Source organism: Vipera ursinii (assembly GCF_947247035.1).
Source record: "Vipera ursinii genome assembly, chromosome: 2".
Taxonomy (NCBI): domain Eukaryota; kingdom Metazoa; phylum Chordata; class Lepidosauria; order Squamata; family Viperidae; genus Vipera; species Vipera ursinii.
This window is the reverse complement of record NC_139513.1, coordinates 26448159-26467033: the sequence shown is the minus strand read 5'-3', so window position 1 is coordinate 26467033 and position 18875 is coordinate 26448159. Positions and strand designations below refer to the sequence as shown.

The following is an 18875-nucleotide window of genomic DNA, read 5'->3' as shown; positions in this document are numbered from 1 at the left end:
ATGTCAGTGAAAATCACCTCATATAAGTAACGATGAAATTACTCCACAGTCTTCAGTTGGCCTGTTTATTTATACCAAGAAAAGAGTACAACGTCAAATGCTAATCTTCATTTGTGAACAGCTTATCATAGGTTGAAGAACATTAGAAATAGGATATCTGGAGATTTCCTTTTCCTCTGGAGAACTCTCTAGGTATCCCTGGAGAGTGAGGTGGTATAAAAATAGAGGTAGTCCTTGACTTATGACCACAGCTGAGCCCAAAGTTTTATTGTTACTAAGTGAAACATTTGTTAAGTGAATTTTGCCCCATTTTACGACCTTTCTTGCCACAGTCGGTAAGTGAATCATTGAAGTTGTTAAGTTAGCAACACAGTTGTTAAGTGAATCTGGCTTCTTCAATGAGTTTGCTTGTTAGAAGGTTGTAAAAGGGGATCACATGACCGCAGGACACTGCAACCATCATAAATGTGAGTCAGTTGCCAAGCGTCTGAACTTTGATCATGTGACCAAGGGGATGCTGCAATGGCCGTAAGTGTGAAAAACGGTCATAAGTCACTTTTTCAGTGCCATTGTCACTTTGAACGAACTGTTGTAAATCGAGGACCACCTGTACAGCAAATTGTTTAAACTTTTGTTCCCCCAAAAGCATGCACGTGTACTCCCCTTCCCTTACATCCTGTAAGCATGAGAGGTGGGCCATTTTCTTTTTAAACAATAAGACAGGAGCGTGTGGGCGAGAATTTGATTCCTTTCCAATCGTGGTCCAGGTACAGATAAGGCCACCAGCTGATTCAGCAAAGCAAATAAAATGGGAGTCAGGCAGGAAGCCATTTGCTTCTCATCCAGTTTAGCCCTGTGACACTTTGACTGAAACTGGTTCTTGGCTTTTAAGCTTGATTTGCATAATGAGAAAGCCCTGAATTGGCAAGTGTTGCTTATTTGTGTTGAGTTCCTTGATTTCTTTTTTAGTCAACTCTCTGTTCACGTTTATGCACAATGCTGAATGTTAGTAGTACGGTTAATTGCCTCAAAGGATTGGCTGGGTAGGTCTAAGTTCGATTAATCACTAGGCAGAAATGCCTTCTTGTTTTCTTAAGAGCAGACATTTTTGGTCTGATTCCCATTTTTGATTCTTCATGGATTCTTCGTGTGATCTTTGAGAAGTCATTAGTGAGCGCTCCGTATGCTATAAAAGGGAGGAAAGGGGGATAAAACCTCTGATTCAGGAAGTCAGGCCACAGAACCCACAGTACAAAATGCTATCATTTTCACACAAACTCCCCCCCCCCACTCTGTAATACTCCTGCTGGCATTCCTTCACTTCATCCCAGACCATTTCATCATTTTTTATATTTTTGATTCCGTCACACTTCTGGAGATTCCCTGTTTAGCCCCTTTCACCTGCTTTCCAAACATGCATACACACACACACACACACACACACAAGTGAGGGGTGACATGATAGCAGTGTTCCAATATCTCAGGGGCTGCCACAAAGAAGAGGGAGTCAAGCTATTCTCCAAAGCACCTGAAAGCAGGACAAGAAGCAACGGATGGAAACTAACCAAAGAGAGAAGCAACCTAGAACTAAGGAGAAACTTCCTGACAGTTAGAACAATTAACCAGTGGAACAACCTGCCTCCAGAGGTGGTGAATGCTCCAACACTGGAGGTTTTTAAGAAGAGACTGGACAGCCATTTGTCTGAAATGGTATAGGGTTTCCTGCCTTAGCAGGGGGTTGGACTAGATGACCTCCAAGGTCCCTTCCAACTTCTTCTTCTTCTTCTTCTTCTTCTTCTTCTTCTTCTTCTTCTTCTTCTTCTTCTTCTTCTTCTTCTTCTTCTTATTATTATTATTATTATTATTATTATTATTATTATTATTATTATTATTATTATTATTATTATTTCTGTTTTACCATAGTCCTTTATCTCATTTCCATCCATCTGTTCTCCTAGGTTGCATTCATTCAGTATGTGGCAGAATTCTGCCCAAGTCTCATCCATGGTTCTTGTATTATCATCATTCATTGGAGTATAACAATCAGGTGACACTAACCTATACATTCATGTATACCCATAACTGAGATGACACCAATTCATACTTTATGACATAATGTTGAAAGAAAAGACTTCATCATGGTTCAGTCCAAGCCGGGAATAAACAACATGGCGGCTGCCTTAGAAAGAAGGTTGCAGTTTATTGAAGAGGGGAGCCAGACAGGAAGATGGCTGTGGAAGAAGAAAGAGAAAGAGCACATGTAGGGAGTGGGTTTTTATACCCTCTGGGGCTCTTGAAGTTGTTTCCTGTTCATGTTTGAGGCTTTGTATTTCCTGTGTCATGTACTTTGACCTGAGTCTGAGTGTGCCCCTTTGGCATCTGTGGGTTAATCCTATTACATCCTGTCTTGGAGTTTGGGTGGGGTATGTAGATTTTAGGTGTCTTTGTCTTCCTGGGCTTCTAGCTGGGGGCCTCCAACCTTCCTGAATGGATTGTTTACATCTGCATTTCTACAGAGCTGGTTTCTGCTTGGGGGTGGGAGACTTGGGGCTATTAAGAAAAAAACTGGGCATGCTTTTCTGCCTCTTTAAGATCCTTTGAGGAAATATAATATTGTGCCCTTTTAATATTTCCTTCTCTGGGGGGGCTGACTTACCACAATACATTTTAACCCTATCATTCAAAATTATCCCTTGCAGTACATTTTTAAGGTTAGGGTGTTAGATACATCCATCTATTTTGCTCAAGCACCCATCCAAGGCAGAATTCTCCTGGATGAAAATATATTTATTTCTTCATTAAATTTATAAGCCGCCCATATTATGGTCCTTGGAATGACTCTTCCTAGCTTTGAAACACTTGCACTGGTTTCTAACCCTTTTTAGTACAAAATCAACAATAGTTAAGAGTGCTGGAAGTAAAACCTAGAAGACCACCTGACCTTTGCTCCTCAAATAGCTTGGAAGCAATGTATATCAAGCTTGCATTTGCTCTCATTGACTTGCTTAGGCTTGTTTCTTTCTTAAAGAACCCTCTCTAGACTTCCTGAATGACTCAACCTAGATTTCAGGGACCCCAGAGGCAGGAAACCCTATACCATTTCAGACAAATGGCTGTCCAGTCACTTCTTAAAAACTTCCAGTGTTGGAGCATCCACCCCTTCTTGAGGCAGGTTGTTCCACTTATTAATTGTTCTAACTGTCAGGAAGTTTCTCCTTAGTTCTAGGTTGCTTCTCTCCTTGACTAGTTTCCATCCGTTGCTTCTTGTCCTGCTTTCAGGTGCTTTGGAGAATAGCTTGACTGCGTCTTCTTTGGGGCAGCCCCTGAGAGATTGGAACACTGCTATCATGTCACTCCTCACTCTTCTCTTCATTAAACTACACATACCCAATTCCAGCAACCATTCCTTATATGTTTTATCCTCCAGTCCCCTGATCATCTTTGTTGCTCTTCTCTGTACTCTTTCTAGAGTCTCGACATCTTTTTTACATCGTGGTGACCAAAACTGGCTGCGGTATTCCAAGTGTGGCCTTACCAAGGCATAGTAAAGTGGTATTAACAATTCTTTAAAACCAACTTGATTATCTTTTCTTCCCAAGATAAAAGCCTTTTTTATTTGTCCGGATGTGCTACTATACCAGGTTCTATTTGATGTGATTTTAATCAAAGGCAAAAATGTCCTGGAGTTGGGTTCGATTCCTGTTGATTCCATGTCTTCAAGCCTGCTGTTTTCTTGGTAACAGCACAGTAGTAGTTTATACTTAATTCTCTTGGTTCTGTTTACTTTTTTAGTCATTGCCTCTATTTCTAATGTTCTTATGGGAGCTATATAGATCTGAAAGAACAACACAGTGTGCAAAAGTCAATGCAAATTTTTAGAAGAGGGAGGCCAATGAAAAAAAAACAGTGATGATAAATTTCCTGGCTATGGAATGTTGCTACAGACGAAATAATGAAACAGAATAGTTGGAAGCTTGTACACAATTGAGTCCAAAATTTCTGTTGCTAAGTGAGACATTTGTTAAGTGAATTTTATCCCAGTTATGGGTATACATGAGTCCTTCGGGAGAAGGGCGGTATACAAATAAAATTAATAATAATAATAATAATAATAATAATAATAATAATAATAATAATAATAATAATTTTGCCACTTTTCTGCCCACAATTGTTAAGTGAATCTCTACAGTTCTTAAGTTAGTAACACGGTTATTAAGTGAATCTGCCTTCCCCATTGACTTTGCTTGTCAGAAGGTTGCAAAAGGTGATGATCACATGACCTCAGGACGCTGGAACCTTCATAAATAAGAGTCAGTTGCCCAGCGTCTGAATTTTAATCACGCGATTGTAGGAATGCTGCAATGGCCATAAGTGTGAAAAACGGTCATAAGTCACTTTTTTTTCAGTGCCATTTTAACTTTGGATGGTCACTAAATGAACTGCTGTAAGTTGAAAATTACCTATACAGGGAAATCCTTATCACTGTTTTGTTTGTAGCTTACACCTCTCTTTTACTACTACATTTTTAATCATATTTTTTTATATATAAGTGGTACTCTGAGAAACAGTGCGTATATTGCCTGTGGATGTCTTATAAGACAAGTCCTTTCCTTTAGAGAACAAAATTTGGATACAGGTTCAAGGGGGAAAAGATTCATTCTGTCAAGCATGGAAAATGCGCATTGTAACTTTTGAAATCCACAGGAAGGATGGCCATTATTAAGGCCAGTCAGAAGGTCACACAACAGGAAGCTAACGTTTCTGCAAGATGGTGGTGTACATTTCCCCCCCCCCCGTGGATGTTGATCCTATAGCGTAGGGGTCTTCAAACTCAGCCCTTTTATGACTCATGGACTTCAATTCCCAGAATTCCTCAGCCAGCATACCACTCCCATCATCCTGATCTTTCATCAGTCTGGTTGTTAGAATGGGGTCTGAGTTTCTTTAGTTGGTTAGTTAATTATTGGTTCTTGGCTTTGGGGGGGGTTGGTTCTGGCTAGCTGTCTTCTTTTTCCTCTTGATGTATTTTGTTTTAATTTTTATCTGTAAGCTGCCCAGAATTGCTGAACTGGATGACTCAAAATCCAAATAATTTTTTAAAAAAAGTTCCAAAGGCAGGAACCTTCAGAGTGAAATGAATTAACACATTGAATGGAGCCCTGGCTTGGCCTTCCTTACGTTTTCATTTATAAGCAGCTGGCTAACATCTCCACTGTCGGGGCCATCCATGAAATGAAGCCAGCAGATTTGAAGCCATCAGATTTGAGAGCAATGATCTCTTGTAGGGAGAGAGGATGCACCATGTTGCAGTGGTTGTGCTGCCTACATGCCGTTGCCATGGAGAAAAGGATTAAGAGGCCATTTGCCTGAGAAGTGTCTCTTTTCACTGACCTAAACCTTCTTTCCAGTCCATTGGAAGCACCAAAGGAAGAACTGGCTAGTCACTGACATGATTAGGCCAAGCAAGTGTTACGGAAGAGTTACCTGCTTCTGAATTTCCAAGGTCTCCTTCCACAGCGGCATCAACAATCACTAGTTTGGATGTTTTTTTTAAAGGAGGTGAGGAGGAAGAAAACATTTTTGCAGGGGTAGAGCCAGCCGTGCTGATCTGCAGTATTTTTTTTTTAAAAAAAACACTGCAATCCAATCCAGATCAGAATTGCTCTTAACAAAATGGCAGATGGGCTGTCCAAATTTAAGGCCTGTGGCCTTCAACTCCCAGAATTCCCCAGCCAGCTACTGTTGAGTAGCTCAGACGAGAATCATAAGGGCCATCTGAAGTACAGAGAGTCCTCAGGTTATGACCACAACTGAGCCTAAAATTTCTGTTGCTAAGAGAGACAGTTATGAAGTGAATATCGCCCCATTTTACAACCTTTCTTACCATTGTTGTTAAGTGATTCACTGCAGTTGTTAAGTCAGTAATCCAGTTGTTAAGTGAGTCTGAATTCCCCATTGATTTTGCTCGTTGGAAGATTGCAAAAGGTGATAACATGACTCCGGGACACGGCAACCGTCATTAATAGGAACCAGTTGCCAAGTGTCCAAATTTTGATCACGTGACCACGGGGATGCTGGAATGGTTGTAACCATGAAAAATGGTCATAAGTCACTTTTTTCAGTGTCATTGTAACTTCAGAGGGTCACAAAATGAACTGCTGTAGGTCGAGAACTAGCTGTACCTTTCTTCCCTCTTTACATTCTGAGATGTAATAATAATAATAATAATAATAATAATAATAATAATAATAATAATAATAATAATAATAATAATAATAATAATAAAGTTGGAAGGGACCTTGGAGGTCATCTAGTCCAACCCCCTGCTCAGGCAGGAAAACGTATACCATTTCAGACAAATGGCTGTCCAGTCTCCTCTTAAAAACTTCCAGTGTTGGAGCATTCACCACCTCTGGAGGCAGATTGTTCCACTGGTTAATTGTTCTAACTGTCAGGAAGTTTCTCCTCAGTTCTAGGTTGCTTCTCTCCTTGACTAGTTTCCATCCATTGCTTCTTGTCCTGCCTTCGGGCGCTTTGGAGAATAGCTTGACTCCCTCTTCTTTGTGGCAGCCCCTGAGATTTTGGAACACTGCTATCATGTCACCCCTCACTCTTCTCTTCGTTAAACTACACATACCCAATTCCAGCAACCCTTCCCTATATGTTTTAGCCTCCAGCCCCCTAATCATCTTTGTTGCTCTTCTCTGTACTCTTTCTAGAGTCTCGACATCTTTTTTACATCGTGGTGACCAAAACTGGATGTATGCTTTAAACTTCTTTTTTTTAAAAAAAAAAAACCCTGGAAAGGTAACTGCTGCCCTACATTATGCTCAGAATTCTGGTTGCTCTCAGATTCCTCAACTGATGAGAGACTTATTTTTATGTGTTTAAAACATTTATCTAGCCGCCTGTCAGTACCACAAGTAGGGGTAGATCAGAGTGGTGTGTATCCTAGCAATGTTTGACATTGGTTAGATTATCTGAGGTAGCTAGAAGTTGTGGTTTGGCCACATCTGAAGAGCCTCTCATCCACCCATCACTTGCTAGTGGCTGATTCTAACAGCAGCAATTGGTCACCATTATAGAATACAGAATCTCAGAGTTGGGAGGGACCTTGGAGGTCATCTAGTCCAACCCCCTGCTCAGGCAGGAAACCCTATATCATTCTGGACAAAGGGCTGTCCAATCTCTTCTTAAAAACCTCCGGTGTTGGAGCATTCACAGTTTCTGGAGGCAGGTCGTTCCACTGGTTAATTGTTCAAACTGTCAGGAAGTTTCTCCTTAGTTCTAGGTTGCTTCTCTCTTTGGTTAGTTTCTATTTGTTACTTCTTGTCCGGTTTTCAGGTGCTTTGGAGAATAGGTTGTCCCGCTCTTTTTTTGTGACAGCCCTTCAAATATTAGAAGACTGCTATCGAGACTACTGGTATTCAGACTGCTAATTAGGTATTTTACTGTGGTAGAGTAAAAAAAGGCTTTTGGCTGCAGGACAGTATTGTGTGTGCTTGAGAGAGAGAGAGAGAGAGAGAGAGAGAGAGAGAAGGAGGGAGGGAGAGGGAGGGAGAGAGAGAGAGAAAGGGAGAGAGAGGGAGAGGGGAGAGAGAGGGAGAGGGGAGAGAGAGGGAGGGAGAGAGAGGGGGAGAGGGAGAGGGAGAGGGAGAGGGAGAAAGAGAGGGGGAGAGGGAGAGGGAGAGAGAGAGGGAGAGAGGGAGAGAGAGGGAGAGAGAGAGGGAGGGAGAGAGAGGGAGAGAGAGAGGGAGGGAGGGAGAGGGATGGAGAGGGAGAGGAGAGAGAGAGAGGGAGAGGGAGAGAGAGGGGGAGAGGGAGAGAGAGAGGGGTAGAAAGAGAGAGGGAGAGAGGGAGAGGGAGAGAGAGGAAGGGAGAGCGGGGAGGGGGAGAGAGGGGGAGAAAGAGAGAGAGGGAGAGAGAGGGGGGAGAGAGGGAGAGAGAGGGAGGGAGAGGGGGAGAAAGAGAGAGATGGAAGCATGTTTCTTCATATCATGCTCTCCCTTTCTTTCCCCTTCTTCCGATCGTTAGTCATTCCAAATACTTGCAAGGAGGGAGCTCCCGACCTGCATCAGAGCACCATCTCGACAGATGAGAAAAATTCAATACAAATAGGCTGTTTTTTCTTTCTTTCTTTCTTTCTTTCTTTCTTTTGCAGCTTCAAGAGCAGAGCAGAAGATTGAAAGGCATGAGGCGGGGGTGGGGGTGGGGAGGGGTCTGGGTTGGGGGGGGAGGTTTCAGGTCATGGGCCGAAGGAAGAAGGAGCTAAGGGTGACCAGGCAGCACAAGAGAGAAAGAAGGGATGAAAACCCTTCCTGGTTTGCCCTTTTGCTGACGCTTTCTTCCCAGGGAACCAACATCAGTAAAGGCCTTGGATGAGGAGAGGGCGTTTTGCCTCCAGCCAGCTGTTTTGAGAGGAGGGAACACTCCTGCAGAGAGCTCCAGTCCTTTGCTTCATGCTTCCTTTCTGCAGAAGGAAATAATTCGTATTTCCTCTTTGTAGAAGGAGAGGAGAGAGAGAGAGAGAGAGAGCAGGTCCTCGAAGCTTCAAGTCTCAGGTTTATTTGTTTGTTTCACTGCCCATTTTAAAATATGTAACTCTGGGCAGCCAACAGCCAATTTACAAAAAACAATATAAAAAGAGCCTTCGTAACCAAAGAAAACTGAAGTGATCCAATGCAAAGAACACCAAGGCATTACGTAACAATTCATGGAGCGGGCAGAATATAAAAGCATTAGGCTGCTCTACGACCTACACTGGGCGCTAATTAATCAGGGGAAGGAGCCAACTCTTAATGACCTTCTGAAAAACCAAGAGGATAAGGGCGCTTTGTACTTCAGATGGGGGTTGTTGCTTAGAGTAGGAGCCACGACAGAAAAAGTAGCTCTCCTCAGTCCCACCAGATGACACAGTTCGATAGAGGGGATCTGGAGCAATCCCACCCTGATGGAATGAGCAGAAACCCCTGGAGATAGACCAGGGCTTTTCAACCAGTGGTACGGGTACCACCTGTGGTACATTGGCACCTGGCAGGTGGTACGTGACCATCCTAGACAAGTGGTAGCGGGGGAGGGGAATGAGCTGAAACGGTGGCTGCACCGCACAAGCCTGAGCGAGAGACGGCTGGAGCTGCAGGGCTGTCAGGGCTCAGCGGAAGCGCCAGGATCAGCGCCAGGCTCCAGCTGGAGCTCGGGACTGATCCTGGTGCTTCTGAGCCCAGAAGAAGCACCAATCAGCTGGAATGTTACAGCATCTCCAGGGCCTTGTGATTTACATTCAGATGCTTGGCAACTGATTCGTATTTATGACAGTCACAGTGTCCCAGGATCATGTGAAGTGACCAAAACTTTCTGCAACCACCCAGCAGAGGGGGGGGGAAATAAAAACCAAACACCCCTCCCACCCCCACTGCCAATCCTCAACAGAAATGCTCATGACAATGAAAACCTCGGACAGGAGGAAGAGCGCCAGCGGGCAGGCAGGCAAGTGTCTTGCTCGGTTGTGGCTTGGGGGGCACTTTTTCAGTGCCATTGTAGCTTCGAACAGTCATTAAGAGAACTGTTGTAAATCAAGGACTACCTGTACTTCATCACTTTTTTTCCTTTTTGGGGGGGGGCATCATGTTTTTGACACCTTGCTAGGTGACTGGTGGTACTCGGATGCTGCCATATCCTAAAAGTGGTACAATGGGTGAAAGGGTTGAAAAGCCCTGAGATAGACGATCCACCTGGCCCCTTAGCATCGTCGCACCAACGTCTTCAATTGCACTCAGAGGCCTATTGAGAGTCACGAATGAAGGTGATGGATGTGTCCCAGGATAATGTTGCAGGATCCAATCTAGGTCAGTCACCGGGACCAGCGTTTTAGTCTTCCGAGTGACCGACCCAGATAGGCTACTTCACCTATTGAGAGTCGCTGCAACTTGCGATGTAAGTGATGTCACCTAGGTGTAATGAGCTATACCCGTAACTACTCATGCTGCAGCATTCTGGGTCAACTGAAGATTTTAAGTGTTCTTCAGGCGCTGCCCTAGATAGAAGGATGTATTGTAATAAGTTCAGTTGGGTCTTGCTTGTTTCCTATGCCTCTGTCTCTTTAGGAAAGACTTTAACAGAAGAACAAGGCTATGCCACTTTATTTCATTATTTTCTTAAAACCTTCCCTTTTCCAAAAATAAAAAGAGGGATGGTAACGAGTGGTGTTTTTTTTTTAAAGCAACAACTACTTTAAGTCTTATGAATCTGTGGCACCTAAATTTTTCTAGGCACTGTGCAAAAACAGAGTAGAAGTCAATCCCTTGCTTGCTCGGCACAGAATGGGGTCTCATAATGGAAGAACAAGAAAGGACAAGAATAACTTGTAATTTTCCCTGCTGAATGTTTGAAATAGCTTTAGCTTTGATTAAAAATAATATAACTGGGTAATAATGCACATTAGGACCCAGCCACAGATCTCTCTTCCTGGATGTTGGTTAACGGCCATTGTGCCAGCTTCTGTGGTTGATGGTGATTTTTAAAAAAATCATCCATGTGGGGTCCCTGAGGAAGCAGGAGGCGGACGTGGGAAGTGTGGGGCAGAGAAATTTGAAGTGTAGGTCCCTTCTTTGTTTTCCAGTCTCTCTAGAGCAGGGGTGTCAAACTCAATTTCATTGAGGGCCGCATCAGCATTGCAGTTGCCCTCAGGGGGCTGGGTGGGTATGGGCTGGGTGGGCGTGGCCTACTGGGTGGGTGTGGCTAGAGTGCGTATGACCTACTGGGTGGGCGTGGCCAGCTCTACATCGTTTGCATCAAGGGTGCCTATGGGGGCCTGGGCAGGAGTGGGACAGATCTGAGGGTGTCTGGCAGGAGGAGGGTCTCTGGGCCAGGGCCAAGGCAGTGGGGGCCGTTCCCTCACTCTTTCCAGGATGGCTTCGCGGGCCGCATGAAACCACTTCACGGGCCGCATCCAGCCCCCGGGCCTTGTGTTTGACATGTCTGCTCTAGAGTTTAGATGTCTTTCTCTCTTCTGGCAGCTAACCTTTCTACATTCAAGGCAGGGAACAGGACTGGCCCAAAGTCGCCAAGCTAGCTTTCGTGGCTAAGGAGGTCTCACAGTCTCCTGATGAGTAGCCTGGTGCCTTAAATAATTACTAGGCCAAACTGGCTGTCTCAGAATGGAACAGTGTTTCTGTTCTGCATGCTGAGTCTTACCTCATATTGAAAAGAAACTTTGAACATGCTTTTAAGGACAACTTTGCTGGACATAACCTCTCAGAGAATATGAATATATTTTCTTTACTCCCACTCCCACCCAAACCATTGAGAAGTAATCTTGAGAAGGAACACACAAGAAAAGAACAAAAATAATGCGCCAAGGAGGACCAAAAGAGGCATGGAGAGACACTTCAGTACTCCAAGGGGAGTCATCAAGAAGTCAAACTAAAGAGGGCAAAAGGGGTTGAACAGAGCAAAGTTTTCCAGCACAAATATTTTCATACTTGTATATAAGATCGGCAAACGAAGTTCAAATCCTTACCCAGAGTTCTTTATTGACATAGGCTTAGCCTTTGTTAGATAATTGTAATAGCGATACAAACCTAAGACTGCAACCAATAAAAAGCAAATATCAAATTCATCTTTTCTTGTTGTTGTTGTTGTTAGCTGCGAAGTTGTGTCCGACCCATCACGACCCTATGGACAACATTCCTCCAGGCCTTCCTGTCCTCTACCATCTTCTGGAGTCCATTTAAGCTCACGCCTACTGCTTCAGTGACTCCATCCAGCCACCTCATTCTCTGTCGTCCCCTTCTTCTATTGCCCTCAATCTTTCCCAGCATTAGGCTCTTCTCCAGTGAGTCCTTCCTTCTCATTAGGTGGCCAAAGTATTTGAGTTTTAGCTTCAGGATCTGGCCTTCTAAAGAGCAGTCAGGGTTGGTCTCCTCTAGGACTGACCGGTTTTATCGCCTTGCAGTCCAAGGGACTCGCGGGAGTCTTCTCCAGCACCATAGTTCAAAGGCCTCAATTCTTTGGCGCTCAGCCTTTCTTATGGTCCAACTTTCACTGCCATACATTGCAACTGGGAAGACCACAGCCTTGACTATACGCACTTTTGTTGGCAGGGTGATGTCTCTGCTTTTTAGTGTGCTGTCTAGATTTGCCATGGCTTTCCTCCTCAGGAGCAAGTGTCTTTTAATTTCTTTTCTTACTATACAACTATTTAGAAACAGGATAGCTTAAATTAAGATTATACAAATCGCATATATATTGTAAAATGAAAAGTAAAAGGGGGAAATAATGCCTAGAAATTTATATCAGGGCTTTTCAACCAGTGGTACGGGTACCACCTGTGGTACATTGGCACCTGGCAGGTGGTACGCAGCCATCCTAGAAAAGTGGTAGCGGGGGGGAATGAGCTGAACCGGTGGCAGCACCCCACAAGCCTGAGTGAGAGACGGCTGGAGCTGCAGGATTATCAGGGCTCAGTGGAAGCGCCAGGATCAGTGCTTCTTCAGACTATCAGAGCTCAGTGGAAGCGCCAGGATCAGCACCAGGCTCCAACTGGAGCTCAGTGCTGATCCTGGCACTTCTGCTGAGCCCAGAAGAAGCGCTGATCAGCTGGAATGTTGCAGCATCTTCAGGGTCTTGTGATTTACATTCAGATGTTTGGCAACTGATTCATATTTATGATGGTCACAGTGTCCCAGGGTCATGTGAAGTGACCCAAACCTGCTGCAACCACCCAGTGGGGGAGGGGAATAAAAATCAAACACCGCCCTCCCCCACTGTCAATCCTCAACAGAAATGCTCACAAGAATGAAAACCTCGGACAGGACGAAGAGCTCGGCTGTGGCTTGCTCGGCTGTGGCTTGGGGGGCACTTTTTTCAGTGCCATTGTTACTTTGAACAGTCACTAAGCGAATTGCTGTAAGTCGAGGACTACCTGTACTTCATCACTTTTTTCTTTTTTTTTTTTTTTGGTTATCAAGTTTTTGTCACCTTGCTAGGCGACTGGTGGTACTCGGATGTTGCCATATCCTAAAAGTGGTACAATGGGTGAAAAGGTTGAAAAGCCCTGATTTATATCACAGGTTAAACATTCAGAAAACTTGACCAGATTGCTCAAAAGTCACTTTCCCCCTGTCTATTTTTTTTTTTAAAAAAGCACACACAAAAAAACAGAACGGGATAGACACATGTCAAACTCAGTTGCTGTTGAACAGCACCCATGGATAATCCATTATTGCAAATCAAGTGTAAATCGTTGTGTCTCCTTGCTGAGGAGGTTAGTCAAACCATGACGAGGAGTTTAAGTAAATTAACCTCAACTCCAATAGAGGGGGAGCCATCACTGCCTCTTTATCTGCTCTGTCTCCCTTTAAGATGTAGCGCTTTCATTAAATGGCAGCTGAAAATCAGATTATTTCCCCAAGCCTCCCTGGTTCCCAGCACAGGCTTTAGAAAAGGGTCATGGGCTCTTGTCAGTTTAAATAGCAGGAGGCAGATAAGCTGAAGGGGCCTCTGGGTCTAGCCAGGCTTGGTGATCTAAGGACAGATGCTGGAGAGAAACAGTTCTTATAGGGAGAACTAATTCTAGTCCTGTAATTTTGTGGGCTGAACTGTCCAAATTTCTGAAAACGTTCGTTCTACGCAAAAAACAACTCTTCCACTCTCTGCATATGTTTCCCCCCCCTATAATTCTATAGTCCATTTAATAGCTTTGCTTGATTTTCTTTTCTTCCAGAAACGTTCTCTTTTGCCAACCTTGAATTAATACCATTCTTATTATTTGGATCCATAACAATTAAATACAGACATTTTCCCCCCTAATATTTCTGCAAAGAATAACCACACTGATGTAAAGCTTCTTTTCTAACTGGTCATCTTGATTGCCTTCTCCTAGAAGATCCTGTTTAAAATTCTCATTTAAATTTGTTTTCCCCACAGTATTCAGAAGATTCTTACTGGTTAAATATTTTCTTTTTTTTATAGCAAATTTTATTATTTAAAACTTTGGGCAAGGTGTTAACGGTCTGACAATCCTTCTTGTCTTACATCATTTTTGTGTTTTATATACACATATACACTTTATGTACATATCATTTATATACAGTTATAGAATATTCAATCTTATCAACCACCTTATTCTAGTAATATGTGAAATCAGCATCCTGTGTGTTTCTGTTGTGACCTTCCTTTCTGTTCCCACCATGAGTAAAAACTTATTCCAAATTTTGTAGTAATCTGACTGGTCTTTATTTTTAATTTCCAAAGTTAACTTGTCCATTTCTGCGCACGCCCAAATTTTATTTATCACTTCACTCTCATCTGGTATTTCAGTTTTTCCATTTCTGGGCGAACGTCATTCTCGCTGCTGTGATGATGTGTATCATTATATATAACTCTTCTTTGGTGTGCTTCTCTGTTGTTATGCCTAGTAGGAAAAATTCTGGTGTATAATCTACACTCCATCCTGATATTTCTTCTAACCATATCTGAATCCTTTGCCAATACTTTTGCGTCTTATTACAGGACCACCAAACATGAAAATAAGTACCTAATTCTTCGGAATACTTCCAACAGCTAGGGGATATTGTCTTGTATATTGAACTTAAAGACACTGGTCTACCCAGCCAGGCAGGCAAGCTGGTAGACCAGAAAGTGGCTGGGTCCCCCAGGCATTCCACAAAGGTTCACAAGCCTCCTGCATATCTAAAAGATTTTGTTCTCAAATAATGAAGCTATAATGTTGTCTGTATCATTATTGTGCTGCTAGCTAGGAAGCATCTGTATTAGCCAGGAGGAAAACCGTGTAATTGCACACTATTGTTGTACCTTTGTAAACTTGTATTGCTGTAACCATTTTCCTTTTGTTATTATAATGTTTGTACATTCTAGGGGGGAGGGGTGTAATGTATTGGGCTTTGTCTTGTTAAGGGAACAACAGTGGGTTAATTGCTGGAAGGGAAGCTGGCTCCCACTCCTCAGACAACCCTGCAAGCAATAAACAGATGCTTCCTAGCTAGCAGCACAATAATGATACAGACAACATTATAGTTTCCTTATTTCAGAACAAAATCTTGTAGATATGCAGGAGGCTTGTGAACCCTTGTGGAACGCCTGGGGGACCCAGCCACTTCCTGGTCTACCAGCTTGCCCACCGGGCTGGGTAGACCAGTGTCTTTAAGTTCAAGTGAGTCTGGTTGACTCGGAATTCTCTGGCTGGCCCTTCCCGGTTGACCCACTCCAGAGTCAGTTTGCTCCGCAGAGTTGGCTTGTGTTAGGTACTGGGTTCGTCGCTTCAATGACAAGATGAGGCGAGTGAGTTCAGCAAAGGTCATTGTTTATTGCTTGCAGGATCTGAACTGAGGAACAGGGCTGTGAATGCAGCAATTTATACCCTGGCCTCTAGGCGGCAGCCAATAGGTTTAAAGCAACCTATTGCCACCCTAGAGGCAGCCAATGGCAGCGCTGGAGACGGGTTGTCTGAGGAGCTGGGAGCCGTTAGCCAGCTTCCCTGCTTAAGCAACCATCCGGCAATTAACCCATGTGGTTAACTGTTATTTTGAAGGCCTCAGTGAGGCAGGATATGGGGTCACCCTTTAAGTGTTTTGTAGTCAGTATTTTAGTTTATCCTACTGCAGGGGTCTTCAAATAAATAGGACACATTTGACAGCATATACAGAAGATAAATGTGTGTTTGATTTAGCCATGAATAATCAATAAAACTCAAGCGTAAGCAAGTCTGTGTGTAATCTGAATGAAGAAGTGAAGATGGGAGGGGGGAAGTAAAGCTATAAGGTATAATTATGAACGAAAAGATTCAAAGAACAATTCAAAGAATGAATTGGTATCATTGTGTTGGTATGGCTGCACACAAAACTTTCTACAGTACTTTGGTGATAATTGCATCTTGTGCTTCTGGTAGGAGGTTGGTAGTAGGAGAACCAGGGATAACCTATGGGGAAAACATTGCAACATTCTGAATAAATGTGATTTTGTAATATAGAACAGTTAGAACAGTTAAACAACCTGCCTCCAGAGGTTGTGGGTGCTCCAACACTGGAAGTTTTTAAGAAGACTGGACAACTACGTATTTGTCTGAAATGGTATAGGGTTTCCTGCCTGAGCAGGGGGTTGGACTAGATGACCTCCAAGGTCCCTTCCAACTCTGTTATTTTCTGTTAAAAACTGTCTGTGTGTAACATTCAACTGGGCAAAGGGGTGCATTGTAGGGCAACTATTTTTGAACCAAAGCATTTCAAATGGATTAACTTAAAGAATGCAACCAAAATCTGGGACCCATGACTCTTATAGAGTTGAATTTTTTTAATAAAACACTTTACGATAAAAATTATTGTAAAACATTTTATGACATAATACAAGATACCAATAAAGCATTCCCTGTGGTCAACTCCTGATGTTGGATTGTGCTATACCAGACATGTCAAACACAAGGCCCGGGGGCCGGATGCGGCCCGCAAAGTGGTTTCATGCGGCCCACGAAGCCATCCTGGAAACAGTCAGGGAACGGCCCCCACTGCCTTAGCCCTGGCCCAGAGACCCTCCTCCTGCCAGAGACCCCCAGATCTGTCCCACTCCTGCCCAGGCCCCCATAGGCACCCTTGATGCGAACGATGTAGAGCTGGCCACGCCCACCCAGTAGGCCATATGCACTCTAGCCACGCCCACCCAGTAGGCCACGCCCACCCAGGCCACACCCACCCAGCCCCCTGAGGGCAACCACAATGCTGATGCGGCCCTCAATGAAATTGAGTTTGACACCCCTGTGCTATACAGTTCAACAAGGGTTGCTTTTCCAGGCAGATATGTATCTGAATATTTCCCATGATTTTTAAGAACTTTTCCAGGGAAGGCAGTGCATTAGATGCTCTGTCACTGTTGAAGACATGAAGGAAACTAGTAAAGAAATAGCATCCAGAAGGATGAACCAACTGGTTACCGATTGTCTTGTTTATTCTATAATTCACTGTCCTGGGGAGATGCCGAAGGATGGAATTGAGAGAGAGAAGGTGTTAAAAGCTTCTTGGTCCCAGAAAGGTCAGTCTGGATCTTCTGCTGAACTCCAGTGGGTCTGGTGGAACCGCTGTGGGACCTCTGCCCCCCATCTGGACACTGGGTTCTGCCTGTCCATGGCGAATTTTTCTGTGACTGTCAGAGACCACTAAAATCAGTGGAACCCATTTCTTCTTATTTTTTGTGATTTTGAAAAGAGAATATCAGTCTTGTGGAATGCCATGTCTTCTATGAGATTAATATCCCCAATGACACCCACTGTAAATTTCAGGGATCTTTGTGACAGCCCCCTTTTCCCATGGTGCACCACTGATGGGTTTCATTGTGGCATTTCTCTTCTACTGGCATTAGAAAATCTCTCTCTCTCTCTCTCTCTCTCTCTCTCTCTCTCTCTCTCTCTCTCTCTCTCTCTCTCTCTCTCTCTCTCTCTCTCACACACACACACACACACACACACAATTAATTTCAACTTCCAGGTCAGCAGGAAAGGGGCTGATTTCTGAGGGCCACATAAACAGGCGGAGGATCTGCAGAGAAACTCCAAGTAGCTCCACCATCAAATCCCCAAGAGCAGCGGAGCTTCAGAGGAGGCCCTGACAGAAAGAAATATTGATCAGGCTGACCAGGAGCTGTCGAACTGATTTGTTGGTGGCCTGATCTTAGCAGCTTCCTTTTGGTTTCTGAAGAAGCTGTTCACGCCCTTTGTCAAATGCGAAGGAAGGGAGGAGGGGGGAATTGTGTATCCTGTTTGCACTAGAACAGACTGAGGAGCAAGGAGCCTTCGGGTCAAGGGCCCTCCGAATGAATTACCAACCTATCTCTCCTCCCTTCCCTGGGCAGGACAAGAGGCCAGTCTTATGGCCAGGATTCACTAGGACGTTGGGGTGTGTAAAGGCATATGAGTAGTTGCCAGTTGTGTGGAGAAATGAGTACGTGATGCCTCAGTTGCAATGATGTAAAACAGTGTTTCTCAACCTTGGTAACTTTAAGATGTACAATTGACTGGTGGTGCTTTTGACAATTAGCTGTTGTTGTTGTTGTTATTATTATTATTATTATTATTATTATTATTATTATTATTATTATTATTATTATTAATCGCACAGTCAGCCAGATGTTCAGACTGGATTTGGCATTTTTGTCTACCTATCGAGTCCTTACCAAGGACCTGGGATAGGCAGATGTGGATGTTTGATGGTATTACAGATATCGTCACAGGATGGAAGTAATTCCTAGTAAGGCTGCCTTTTACAATTGACTAATGGTGAATTTGTCAATGCCAATGGTGTTCACGTGGTGCTCCAGTTGTTTTGGGATTGCACCCAAGGCACCTATTACTATTGGTACTACCCTTGCTTGCCTTTGCCACAGTCTTTCTATTTCTATTTATAGGTCTTTGTATTTTGTTATCTTCTCCAGTTCTTTCTCGTCTAATTATTATTATTATTATTATTATTATTATTATTATTATTATTATTATTATTATTATTATTATTATTATTATTATTATAATTTAAATTTAAATTTAAATTTAAATTTAAATTTAAATTTAAATTTAAATTTAAATTTAAATTTTATTAATTTAAAGGCAAACTTTGAAACATGGGAGGGACACTTGAGGTAACTCTGTGACCTTCAGATGAGGCACACTGCAACTCCTCAGATTTCATACTAGTTGGTTATGCTGGCTGAGAGCGATATCTGTTATGGTCCGGGACCTTGAAAGCCAATGGGTTGAGGGAGAGGAGGCTGGGATGAAGGGGAAATGAATATTGTGCTATACCCATCACCACCACCCCATGACAACATGAACTGAATACATGTCACGTTTGCTAGGAGAATGCATTGTATATGCACCA

The 18875-nt window shown here is 43.4% G+C and overlaps 1 protein-coding gene across 1 annotated transcript in view; it reads left to right on the top strand.

Annotated features, from left to right (window-relative positions):
- LHFPL4 (LHFPL tetraspan subfamily member 4) overlaps window positions 1-18875 on the top strand; it is a gene marked incomplete at both ends in the record, with an annotated part of 75074 nt that overhangs the window by 36803 nt on the left and 19396 nt on the right. The window lies entirely within an intron of this gene.